Below are 12,875 nucleotides of genomic sequence, written 5' to 3' on the forward strand. Positions count from 1 at the left end.
TAGCTGAATCTTCAATTTTCGAAAAATATTTTGCATATAAATAATGACAAAGAATATTCAGCGAACGTAATTGGCAAAGAACATTAACAAAGAATACCCATATTAATTAACAGAGAATATTCATTTTTCTTTGGTTCTCATCAGCATAAAATTAATCAAAGTAATAAGGTATTTGTTACCTATAAATTGCTAATTTATTTCTTGATAGTATTTTCCGATGATTTTTATTTGTTATCTTTTCTTAGAATTATTCTCACTAATATCATGCTTTACATTTTGATTATAGTTTTAAATTATATGCTCTAAACTAAATGTGGCGTATAAACTTACTACTTATACTTAAATTATACGTCTATTTTATGACATTACCTTATTAAGCAACATATTACGATTAACATATTTCATAAACTTTATACGAAACCAATTTAAATTGAGTTATCCTAAAACTTATGGATGTATATATTCATCATATATATTATACACTAGAACCTCGGTCTCTAACATAATTAACAATTTTACAAATCCTAATTAGTAAACAAGTTATATTCACTTTTACTATAAGTGCTGTGTAAATCTTGCTGTGTTAATAATATCTTGTCTACATTTGTAATCTAAAAATGAATAGAAAAATGTAAAGCATTATTAAGTGCCTCAACTATAACTCAATAACTACGTGGAAAAAAAACATTTTTAAAAATCATTAACAGTAGCTAAAAATTACATAGAAATTCAATTATCAAAATTTTAGAAGTTGCAATGTTAATTGAGAAAAATTATTAGTTTGAAATTTCATCCTTACAGAATCTTGAACTAATATTGTGGAACCAAATACGAAATAATGCAAGAAAAATGTTAAAAATAAATATGGGTCAAATAAATATAATCGTAGGGATATTTATGAAGAATATCTATAAACTACAGTAAAAAACAAATACAGGCTCAATACTAGGTGGTATTATAAATTCTACTGTATTAAAATATGTGTTTCTTTTTTTAAATATTTAAAAGATAACATCAGTGCTATCATACAGCTCTGTTTCTAAACAGAAAAGTCAAAAACGGAGTTGATTCAACCTTTTTTTCTTCAACAATGAATTATTTTTTAATTTTTCAACATTGAATTATGTAAGATTTTATCAAGGATCAACGTAAATGGCATGAGAGAGTTACAACACTGAATTCAGTGATGGAACTACGAGACGTTTATTGATGTTACGCAAGGATCAACGTGAAAGGCATAAGAGAGTTACAACACTGAATTCAGTGATGTAACTACGAGACGTTTATTGATGTTACGCAAGGATCAACGTAAATGGCATAGAGTGTTACATCACTGAATTCAGTGATGGAACTAAGCGATGTTTATTGATGTTATGCAAGGATCAACGTAAATGGCATAGAGAGATACATCACTGAATTCAGTGATGGAACTAAGCGATGTTTATTGATGTTATGCAAGGTTCAACGTAAATGGCATGAGAGAGTTACAACACTGAATTCAGTGATGTAACTACGAGACGTTTATTGATGTTATGCAAGGATCAACGTGAATGGCATGGGAGAGTTACATCACTGAATTCAGTGATGGAACTAAGCGATGTTTATTGATGTTATGCAAGGATCAACGTAAATGGCATGAGAGAGTTACAACACTGAATTCAGTGATGTAACTACGAGACGTTTATTGATGTTATGCAAGGATCAACGTGAATGGCATAGAGAGTTACATCACTGAATTCAGTGATGGAACTAAGCGATGTTTATTGATGTTATGCAAGGATCAACGTGATTGGCATGGGAAAGTTACATCACTGAATTCAGCGATATAACTAAGGGACGTTTATTGATGTTATGCAAGGATCAACGTGAATGGCATATGAGAGTTACATCACAGAAATCAGTGATGTAACTAAGTGATGTTCATTGAAATTTATTGATAAAATTAATAACGTGCATATTTTTTTTCATATTACACTGTTGATACTTGTTTCTACAAAACTAAATGATTTCAAAACATTTGCATGAACAGATACTGCCACCTCTCTAAAAGCCCTTTTAGGTAGTGTGTCTAACAAATTATCACACCTGAAATTTCAGATGAACTTTCCTTATCGAAGTTTGCACAACTAGAATCGGAGAGAAACTTCAACTATCGAATAATATATTACAAGAAGTTACGGCTAAGTTCTATTGCCGGATATGTCATGAATGGCTATTCTAATTATATTAAACAAAATCTAATTACAATAGAATTAAGTAGTAAAAATTGGGAAAGTTACGACACATAAAAACAAATTACGAACAAAACTATCAGAATATGATAAAATTAACTGTGTTCCTGACTTTACAGGGACACCAAGAAGCTCGGTAGTTTTTGCCAAAGAGCATTGGTATTGACTTTTATAAAATTATCTGTGAAATATGATTTCATGAACTGTGATATCATTTGGTAAATTTGATATAATTAAGTAATTTTATGATGATACTTGCATAGCATTAAAACCTTTTATTCGGTTAAACTTACTTTTCACTTTTGTATTGTTTGCTAAATGTGTAGTAATAAGAAGTACTAATATCTTGAAAGGCAGAAAACCGTTCCGGAAGACCGTTACCATAAGAACGGAAAATTTACCGAATGATTTTTTTGAAAATACCGTATATTTTATTTTTATTGGTAGAATTATGGTTTTTTTTCACCCAGAAATGTCATTACCATACAGCTAAGTGATCTTTCTTAAATCTTTTTCTTAGTGTAATAAATGGCATAAGAAACCCATGAAGTAAATAAACCAGTTTCTAGTTTCTACTTACAGGAATTATAATATTATGCGTGTATGAGTAGCTGTTTAAAAGAGACTTAAATTTGGTCAGAGTTAGACAATCTAGAGTATTTTCTAATTAAAGAAATGCTATAGATTTAAATATAAAAATAAAATTGCGTTCACCTTAAGTAATTTCTATATTTCAATCAAGAAAATGTTCAGTTTTTATAACTTTTAAAGTCGACTTTACGAACTAATTCAAATGAAACCGATATAATCATTGTATTTACCTCAAACGAAAATATTATTTTGAAAAACTAATGCTAGTTGACTAGGTTTTAGCAATTAAGTTCCTTTATTTAAAGAGATTTTAAATTATTTCATCCAATTCTTTTAATCTCATATTATGTTTTATTAGACAAGATATGACTCATTAAATCAATGAGTATCAGGATTGTTTTATTTGAAAACTAAACAATGTTAATTTAAATAATGTCATGCAAAATTTAGAATAAAAGTGAATAAAAAAGGAAACGAAATTTTAAAAAAATCAAGCGATTTATCATCTTTTGTAGAAGTATTACCTATATTTGAAAATTTAAGCTAAATATTTTTTGCACAAATATATATTTGTACACAAAGATTAATCCTCAGTTAATACTTATTCCGGGTACACCAAGATATTTCTGTTTAAGTTTGGTTATCAAAGTTGAATTAATGATTCTCATTGTTCGCAATAAATGAGTTAAGGTCAAAAAGTACACTTAACTTAAAACTTGAGGAACAACTAGTTTTTTTAAACTAAAACTTGAAGAACAACTAGTTTAGAACAAAAAAATATTTTTCTTCTTCTTTATTCAACAACGCAAGTTTAAATATTAAAAATTATAAGGAAAAAAAAGAGAATCCAAAATGCAACTTTTTAAAAAAAAGAAAACAAATTCTGTATAAAAAAAAAAGAAACGATCATTTTTAATAAAGTTGTAATTTTTGCATGAAATTAAGCATATTAATTATTTTTCGTAATATAAATTGGTTTAATGCAATGAATGTTAGATTGCTCGAAATATAAAATCAACTTTTAGCACATTTTCTCTTAAAAAATATGAAAGCGAGGTCCTTTTTTTCCACACTTTACTCGTAATATATTTACTACGAATTACACTGTTTTTCTTAATAAGCAAGTTTTACAAAATTTAAACATATTAAAATTTCGCTAATAATTCATAACTCTACTGTAACTAATGATTTAAGCACTGTGTCTTATCAGCCCAATTTATCTACATCTTTTTCCCATTAAATGATTGCTTTTTTTCTCACAGAAGTCAAAAAGTGAACGGACTTAATCTACAAAAGCATCTGATTCTTAGAATAATTCCTCGAAAAGCACAAAGTAAGAAAAACCCATTGATATAAACCCCATCTACTGTAATATCTTTCAAATCATTAATGTTGCGTATTCAAACTCAGAAAATCCTGATCCCCCCCCCCCGTCTAAGGACTCAGTGACTTCCTTTGTGTAATGACACAATATGATATTATTGACTTAAGAGGGAATGGAACGCCAAGTATGGGAGTGGTATGGAACAGATTAAGTGCAATTTTAACCGACAAAGAGGCAGTGGGAATTAAGGGAGTGAAATACCATTCTAATAGCCTGGCTTTTGTATCTGCGAGACGTAATGAATTCTGACCCAATGCCTGATGGGGGTGACTGAGCGTTGCTTTTATTCCTTTGGCTACTTTATCCCTTTAGAAAAACAAAGAGTGAATTCCGGTCACTTTGTTGTGATCACTTAGGATCCGTATTCTTTTTTAAATGATTATTTGTGAAATGATTGCGTTGTTGTTGGTTTTATTTTACTGGCGCGACGTGTGACGTAAGCTTTTGGGTGAAATAATGTGCGGATGTCGACGTTTGATAATCTAAATGAGGTTTAATGTGTAATATTCAGCGCAAAATTGTCTGCCGTTGTTTTACTGCTTGAAAAATATATTTGTCAAATTCTCGATTTTTCTAAGTTTAGGCGTAATATTTTATATTTTATAATTTTATAACCCATCGTTGAACAGCCAACCTAATTTTGTGGGTTTACGACTACTAATGTTCAACTCGGTAGCCCTGTAATTTTGAACCCAATCCAGAAGACAAGGAACTCCTGGATCGAGTATAGGGCGAAATTTGCCTTCGTGGAGGACTTCTTGATGAAGCTAACCCGCATTTGCGTTACATAGAGAGGAAGACCACGAGAACCTCCTACGGTTAGCCTGATGGCAAGGGGACTCTAACCCATGACCCGTCTACCACTGAGGATACTTTACGACAGCACTGCGGTCGGTGCAAGCCGGATGCAGAATTCGTATCGATTGGGATTCGAATCCGGCTGTCCTCGTTGAAAGGCTAACGCTGTATCCCCTCTGAGTCATCGCGGCTCAAGAGTAATATTTAATGGCTAACGAATAAAAATTAAATAGGTTAGGGTAATGTAATTTCAGTAAATCAAAATAGCTTAAATTATATGTTACTCTTTTATAATTAACTTTTATAATATTTACTCTCTATTCGCCTAGTTTAGCTAATAACTATCCTCTGCTAGTGCTTGCAACCCTTTTTTGCTTAAAGATAAGCAAATTGATTAATCAAAATTAAAATCATCCTATTAAAAGATCACAAAACGTTTTATTTGGAGCAGCGAGTTCGATTCTGACAGCTGGTAATGCAATCGGTGTGCATAAGCATCAGTGTGTATAAGGTATACGTTAAATCTGCTGTGGCTGTGAGTCCTCTAGTTAGCTGTGTAGTGGAAGCTTGGAGAGAGAGGCTCCAGCTCAGGGGCTATACACGTCGTTCGACCAGGGTAAAAACTGCGTGGCATTCCTACCATGGCACATTAAAAGATATAACCCTAAAAATGGGCCAAGATACTTTGTCGTGGCTGGGTGACGTGTGTGTGTGTGTTTTATTGTTTTAAAACAGATCTTGCCTATCGGTTAAGTTTTCTTATGATATAAATTAAAACCTAATCACTTTTCTTTCTTTTTTTAAAACAGAACTAACTATATTGAGCAATAGACCTAAAATTTTCCTAATTTAGTTTCCGAATTCAAAATAGCTCTTCGTATTTATTTATTTAATTGCTACTGACTAAACAAAGGATTTTTAAACAAAACATTAAATACAATATGAAAATCAATGCGACTTTTCAATAACTAAATGCAACTTAATTAGCGGTCCATAATTGAGAAACAGCAATTCAATATGTTCATCATTTAGTGATCAGTTACTATCACTTCTAACTTTAAGCCCTTAGGTTTAATTAGGTTTAATTAAGGCTGTTACTTGGAATACGGTACTCAAGATTTGTCACTTTTTATTCATATAAAAATCTAAGATATGAGAAATACAAAATTAGTTTAACCTAAATAATATAATAGTTGAAAGTAGTTGAAGATAACTTTAAAAAACTGCATGTTAATTTATTTAGGTATCAAACAGCAGACCAGAATAGAAATGTTTAAAATAAGAGATGAATTAACTGATTGCAGGTAAATAACGTTAGGTTTTGTATATCCTTCTTATATACGAACTTTATACAGTGAAAAATATCACTAGGTTTTAAATATCATCTTCAATAAGTTTTGAGAACTATTGTTAGAACTTTCTATTTTTATGTGCGAACTTTGTATATCAACTTAAATAGATATTAAGAAATATGATTATGTTTTTTATACCATTTATATATATAAACTTTGAGAAACGATTGGCTTTAAAAAATGTCGCTAAGGATAGAATACCATTTTTACATGCCAACTCTATATATGAAGTTAAATATGTTTTGAAAAAATATATCTATGGATTTGTCAACCATGTCAACTTTGTGTACGAAGATAAATATGTTCTGAAATAATATCGCTATGGATTCGAATATCAGTTTTTCATGCCAACTCTGAATACATAGTTAAATATATTTTAAAAATATATAGCTAATGATTGAATACGATTTTTTACAATGCCAACTTTGTATACCAAGTCAAATATGTTTTGAAAAAATATCGCCTTAAAATTGGCAAACAACTCAAATGATTATAGAAAAAGAATAATTTAAAGACTCATCATCACTGGTAGTTCAATGTGCAGGAAAAAAGAGAAATAAAATCTTATCTCGCGTCCTAATTGGGACAAAAACATGATTTTTTTTCATCATTTTAAAAGTAACTAATTAGATTGCAAAGCAGTACAAAAACGCGCATTGAGATTTTTAAATCCTGGTTCTCCGTCATAAAATTTATAATACAATATTTCTAAATTTAATATATGCAGTTTATCTTCTCCTTTAAAGTTTAAATCAGTGTTTATTTTGTAAAATTAAGTTATAATGTAAATAATGTCACTTTCACTCAGGGTGGAATTTAATTTAAAGCTTTGAATAGGGAAATCAATGTATACAAATTTGCTTTGCATAGTTTTCTTTCAATAGAGTATCATTAATTTCTAATTAATTTTAGAGAATGTTCAATACTTTTACCCTTATTCTAAGCTTCCTAATTGCTTAAATTTACTTTAAGTGTAAATATATTAAGAAATATTACGTAAGATTCGATGAGAATGTTAAATTGCTTTCAAAGATTTACTTAATACAAAATTAATATCCTTTATACGATATAAGGAGAAAACTAATTGCTTTGAAATGAAACTTATTCTAAGCTTGATGAATATATAATAACTGATTGCGATAATAAAATATTTTTAAGTGTGTATAATTGATTTCATTACAGAAGAAGCACCCCAAGAGCAATTTTTATTAGATAGTCTTCAAAGTTGTCCTGAAAGAATAAAATTGATTAAATCACAAATCAGCTTATCTATAAACAAATCAATCGTAGATTTCTACTATTAACTCTTTTCAATTCATAATATGTAAGTAAATGGATTGTAATCAAGTGTAAGGTTGTAACTAAATGAATTCAGTTACAACTGCTATCAATCCTAGATAATTTAAGCTCATGAAACATAATTAATGCAAATTTAACAACAATATTGCTTAAATTTCAAATCTTTTTATCCAACAATTCGAATTTTTATTGTACACGGACGTTTTATTCACCATCCCTCGCAATTGCTGTACTGTCTATTCATCAGTGTCTCTCTCCAAGTTGATATGAGTCGATATTTTCAACAAAAACAAAGAACGATTTGCAATGACCCCTTAATATTAATTTTACTTTCAGGATATTTCGCCGCATCTCGAGAACATTTCAAGCGAATTAATAAAATTTTGCCCACTATTGTATACTTCGTTTATCCAAAGTTAATTCTATTAAAAATATAAGTAAATATTTATTAATTTACATAATTTTACTTTTAATAATGGCCTTAAAAAATTTGAATTATAATGTATACAATTTTTTACATTATTTCACTAGGTGAAGCATAAAATTGGTGTGAAATTGGTCCTGAAAAAATGAATTTTGAAAACAAGAAATTTTTTGGTGGACCGAAATTTTGAAGCACAAAAATCTAAGTGCGTTAAAAAAATATAACCTTTATTCATAGAAAGTACGTTTTTGTATTTTATTTCGCAACTTAAAACATTTTCTACACTAATTAGTTAGCAAAAATAAGTAACCTCCTCAAACCATTAAGATTGAGTTCGAGAACGTTTAGATTTGATCAAAAGTTATTCTGCTGGCTGGTTCACTTATTTTTATTTATTTATTTGTGCACAGTATGAACATTTGAGCGTAGGTTATGTTCTGAAAAATTAACTACGAAGAGCCGTACCGGATGAGGGGATAGAGCGTTGGCCTACCATTGAGGTTAGCTGGATTCAAATCTCAGCGATGGCTAGTCTATACTTCCGCATCTGGCTTGCACCAACCACAGTGCCGACGTAAAATATCCTAAGTGGTAGACGAATCATGGATTAGAGTCATCTTGCCATCAGGCTCACCATGGGAGGTTTGCTTGATTTCTCTCTCCGTGTAACGCAAATACGGTTAGTTCCATCCAAAAGTCCTCCACGATGGCAAATCTCATCTAATACTTGGTCCAAGGGTCCCCTTGACTTCTGGATTGGGTTCAAAATTACAAGGCTATGGAGTTGAATAGTAGTCGCAAATCCAAAAGAAATTGGATCGGCTGCACAATGACCGTTATAAAATAAAATAAATTTAGTTAAGAAGCTTTATCTAACTTTGTGAATGAACTCCTAACTCTATTTATTTTGTTTAAGTTCATTACATAAGCGGGCACTGGACTGTTCCACAAAGGGAAAGCTAGTTTTGGTATATTAGTAACATACCTCAGTAACATGCCTTAATCACCCCTTTAAATTATAAACCTACCAAGCCATATAATTCCAAGAAAAATGCATTTAAAAATTTAAGCATCCTTTATATAATAATGAATTTTACCTTTTATCTAGTTGCGAAAAATTGCCCAACAACGAGAAATTAAGGGATCGAATCATGTGGTGGGATACTTTTCTTTCTTTTACTTTCTTGTTTATTAGCAACATTTTTCCGGTTTTCAAACAGTATAATTTAAATTTGAACTTACATTCTTTTCTGTATTTTTTAACTTTTAAAAAATAAATTGACCTTTAAACTAAAGTTTCCTTATTTATTTTAAATAAAGATTTTTCTGTTTACAGACAGTAATTATTTTAATATAATATATTTTGCTTAACTCGAAGCATGCCTGATTTAAAATATTTGATATAAGCTTAATTTCGACGGATTCAGGTTTCTGAACACCAAAGTGCAGGAGGTAGCACAATTTGAGAAATACGGTCCCAATAGTTTGATCAAGAGAGCGGACAAAAATATAGATCCTATCTCTACCTATCTCGAGAACTTTTTAAGCTTATTGGCAATCGTTACATGCAAAAAATAATTTTTAATTATTATTCTTTATTTTTTACGATTTTATTTAATAATGGCCCAGAATTTTTTAATGTAATGCATAAAAATATTTATATCCTTTTAAAGAATGTTATTTCAGTTGGCAAAATACAAAATTTAAACATAACAGGTTGAATAGTTCTTGAAAAACCGATTTTTAAAATTGTCAGGTATTTAAAATTTGATTGGATCGACCTGGCAAGGTTAACTCAGCATTTCATGCCTTCAGTGGTTTGATAAAATAAGTACCAAGCTAGCTTGTGGACTAAACAGTGGACATTGGAGTTGCCACGTTCGGCTGACCACCAAACTGAAACACCTGCTCCTGAATCCCAGGGCCGAAGAAACCTGGAATGAGCACAGAAGGCCTCGATCCTCCGTCGTGTCTCTGAGTTCAGTTAAGTGTATTCAGAGAAAGTTTATTTCTGTTTCTGATTTTGCAAATTAAAATATCATCTGCACTAAATAATTAGCATATTTGATGTCAGTAATCTATTGTTTATTAAGATTGAGACTCAGTACGGGAAAACACGATTAAAAGTTATTCAGGGTGCTTGGTTCATTTTTTTTCGCGCACTCTTTACTGGTTTAAAGGTTATTCTTATGAGAAGACATAAGTGGTACACTAGTCCCTCGAAAAATATAAAATCGTAATTTAATTGGCATAATTATCTCTGTCTTAAAATGCATCAAGCAGACAGTTAATCATATTCATAAATACTATCATTACTTGCAGGGTGAAGAAGCTATTTGTTTATTGTATCAGCCATTCAATTAGTCAGGTGATAACTAACGTTCTTACTCGATATGGATTAACTGAAAGAAATATTAATAAGTGAGTAAGGATGTCTGCCAAGTGTGCTAAATTGATGTTATGAGACCAATGATGTTACATTGATGTGTGGAGTGTGGTCAACTAAAAACTGTACAGAAATGCTGTACGCTGGTACCATAGCCTCATATTGAATCTAAGTGAAGCGTCCTCAATTGGCCAGTTGAAAAGACAACTTTTCCACTTGAAAGACGTTCACAGAGAGAAAAACCCTCTACCTGAACTCGTCTGAACTTGTTTTACCTGAACGTGTCAATTCAGATTTTTAGATATTTTGTGGTCGGAAAAATAACCTAAATGGTTTATTTTGTGAAAGAAAACAAAACCTTCACTAGAAGACCCTTTGAAGAAACATCACGCAATTCCTTTTAAGAAAACGAATTTAAATTCAAACAAATTATAAAAAATGATTGAAGGTAGGTTATTTTTAATTAAAGTGTTTTCCTCAAATTTAATTTAATTTAATTTAATTTAAAAATTGGCAATTGAAATCATTACAAAGCTTAAACTTTATTTTTCAAGTAAAATATTGTGTAAGTGTGTATTGAATATTTGCATAATGAAAGTTTTATTTCATTCTGTTCAATAGTTATCCTGAAATTAATTAAAGTGGCGTCTATTTTATGTGAAATTATGTTTTGTGGTCAAAATCATGTATCTCAATCGAAAAACTATCCTTTGAAAAATAAATGGCAGCTTTAAATGTGCTCTGTCCCCTTTAAAGATCTCAGAAACCTTAAATCATGAAAGCCTTCTAACCAATTGGATGCGCAGTTAAAAAAATAATTTTAACAATAATTGATTTACAGGGTCAGGTAAGGGTAAAGTGAGACCAATGTTAAAAATATCAAGTTTCTCCTTCTAAATTGAGATAAATTATTTAATATTTCTAGATACATTTACCGGGATTGCGGTAAGCATTTTTATTTCAGTTTCAGAAACTGATGAAAAAAATTTACTGTTTACAAACTATCTGCTTATCATCAACTTATAAAGTATTTTAGTTAAGGTTGCTGATTAACTTTCTTTTAGTACAGCTAGGAAAACTGTCAAAGACTATTAATTTTAGTTCACACTGGTAGATATATATATATATATATATANAGGTTCTTAAAACATCGCATTTCGCTATTTAATAATTGAGTAAACATTCAACATACACGCTTTCAAATGAAATTTAAAAATCCTTGCTAAATGAAACATTTTTTACTGACAATTTTTGAGAAAAAATTGAAAAAGCATAAAATTTTTTAGTAAAATAAATTTTGCAAATATTGTACTTTACCTTGAAATCAAATTGTTCACTCTTGAAACATAAGCTTACAAAACTTATCAAGAGTGTTTACTTAAATTTATCTCTTCTAAATTAGCTGATGACAGATATATGATGTATGTTTCTAATTTAAAGATGTTTTAACACACAACGTATTCAGAAACGACCTCACTTAATGTATAGTATTAGAATCATTTTCAAACAAGAGTTAAAAAATCATCCGTATCAGGTTCCACGAAATAATGCTTAAGGGAAGAAAAATCTAAAATGCTGCAGAATTTTAAAGAACTACAACTGAAGAAGACGAAAACTTAAAACATCTAAACCAGTATCAGTGTTAGTTTTAGTAAGTATCTAAAGCTCTATACTTTACAATGAAATAGCTAAAAAATAATTTATTTGTATGATTATAGCCCTGCATTGTAATTTTAATTCTGAAAAAAAAATGTCTCGTAAATTGTATTTTTAAGGGGAAGAAGGATAGGGGAACCAACAATGTAACAGACGTATTATAAAATTAAATAATTATCAAAATAGCATAATAATACAACTTAATGAGCACATTTAAAGATATAGATGGGTTTTCTTGTATTAAGAAAATATCCTATAATAACTATCAAGATTTAAAATTATTAAACTTAACTTTTTAAACTCTTTTTTAATATGTATCTCAAAAATAAACAAAACTTTTTATACTGAGAATTTTCATCTTAAGATTAATTTATGTGGCCTGTATGTTACAGCTCATTTTTTTCCCTCCTTAAGAGTTACAAGCTAGAACCACATGACTTAATAAAAGCGAAAAATAAATATTCCTCCGAATATCTCAAATATTTATCTTTTAGCTTTTCGTTAGGAAGTTACGAAACACCACCAGCCTTTTTTTTCATTCAAATATAAAACCAAAAGAAGAAGGAAAAACATTCTCTAAGCTGATTTTAATTACATTGGAGTATGAAATTCTAAGATCTAATAAAAAAATCGAGAATGAAAAAGTCAATCTGTATTCCCGCAATTTCAATTGTACAAACTTCGATAAAGAAAAATTTCTATCTTTCAAGGAAAGTACCCGAAGCATCATTCATCAATCAAACAGAAATATTTT

Source organism: Parasteatoda tepidariorum, chromosome 4 (assembly GCF_043381705.1).
Source record: "Parasteatoda tepidariorum isolate YZ-2023 chromosome 4, CAS_Ptep_4.0, whole genome shotgun sequence".
Lineage (NCBI taxonomy): Eukaryota > Metazoa > Arthropoda > Arachnida > Araneae > Theridiidae > Parasteatoda > Parasteatoda tepidariorum.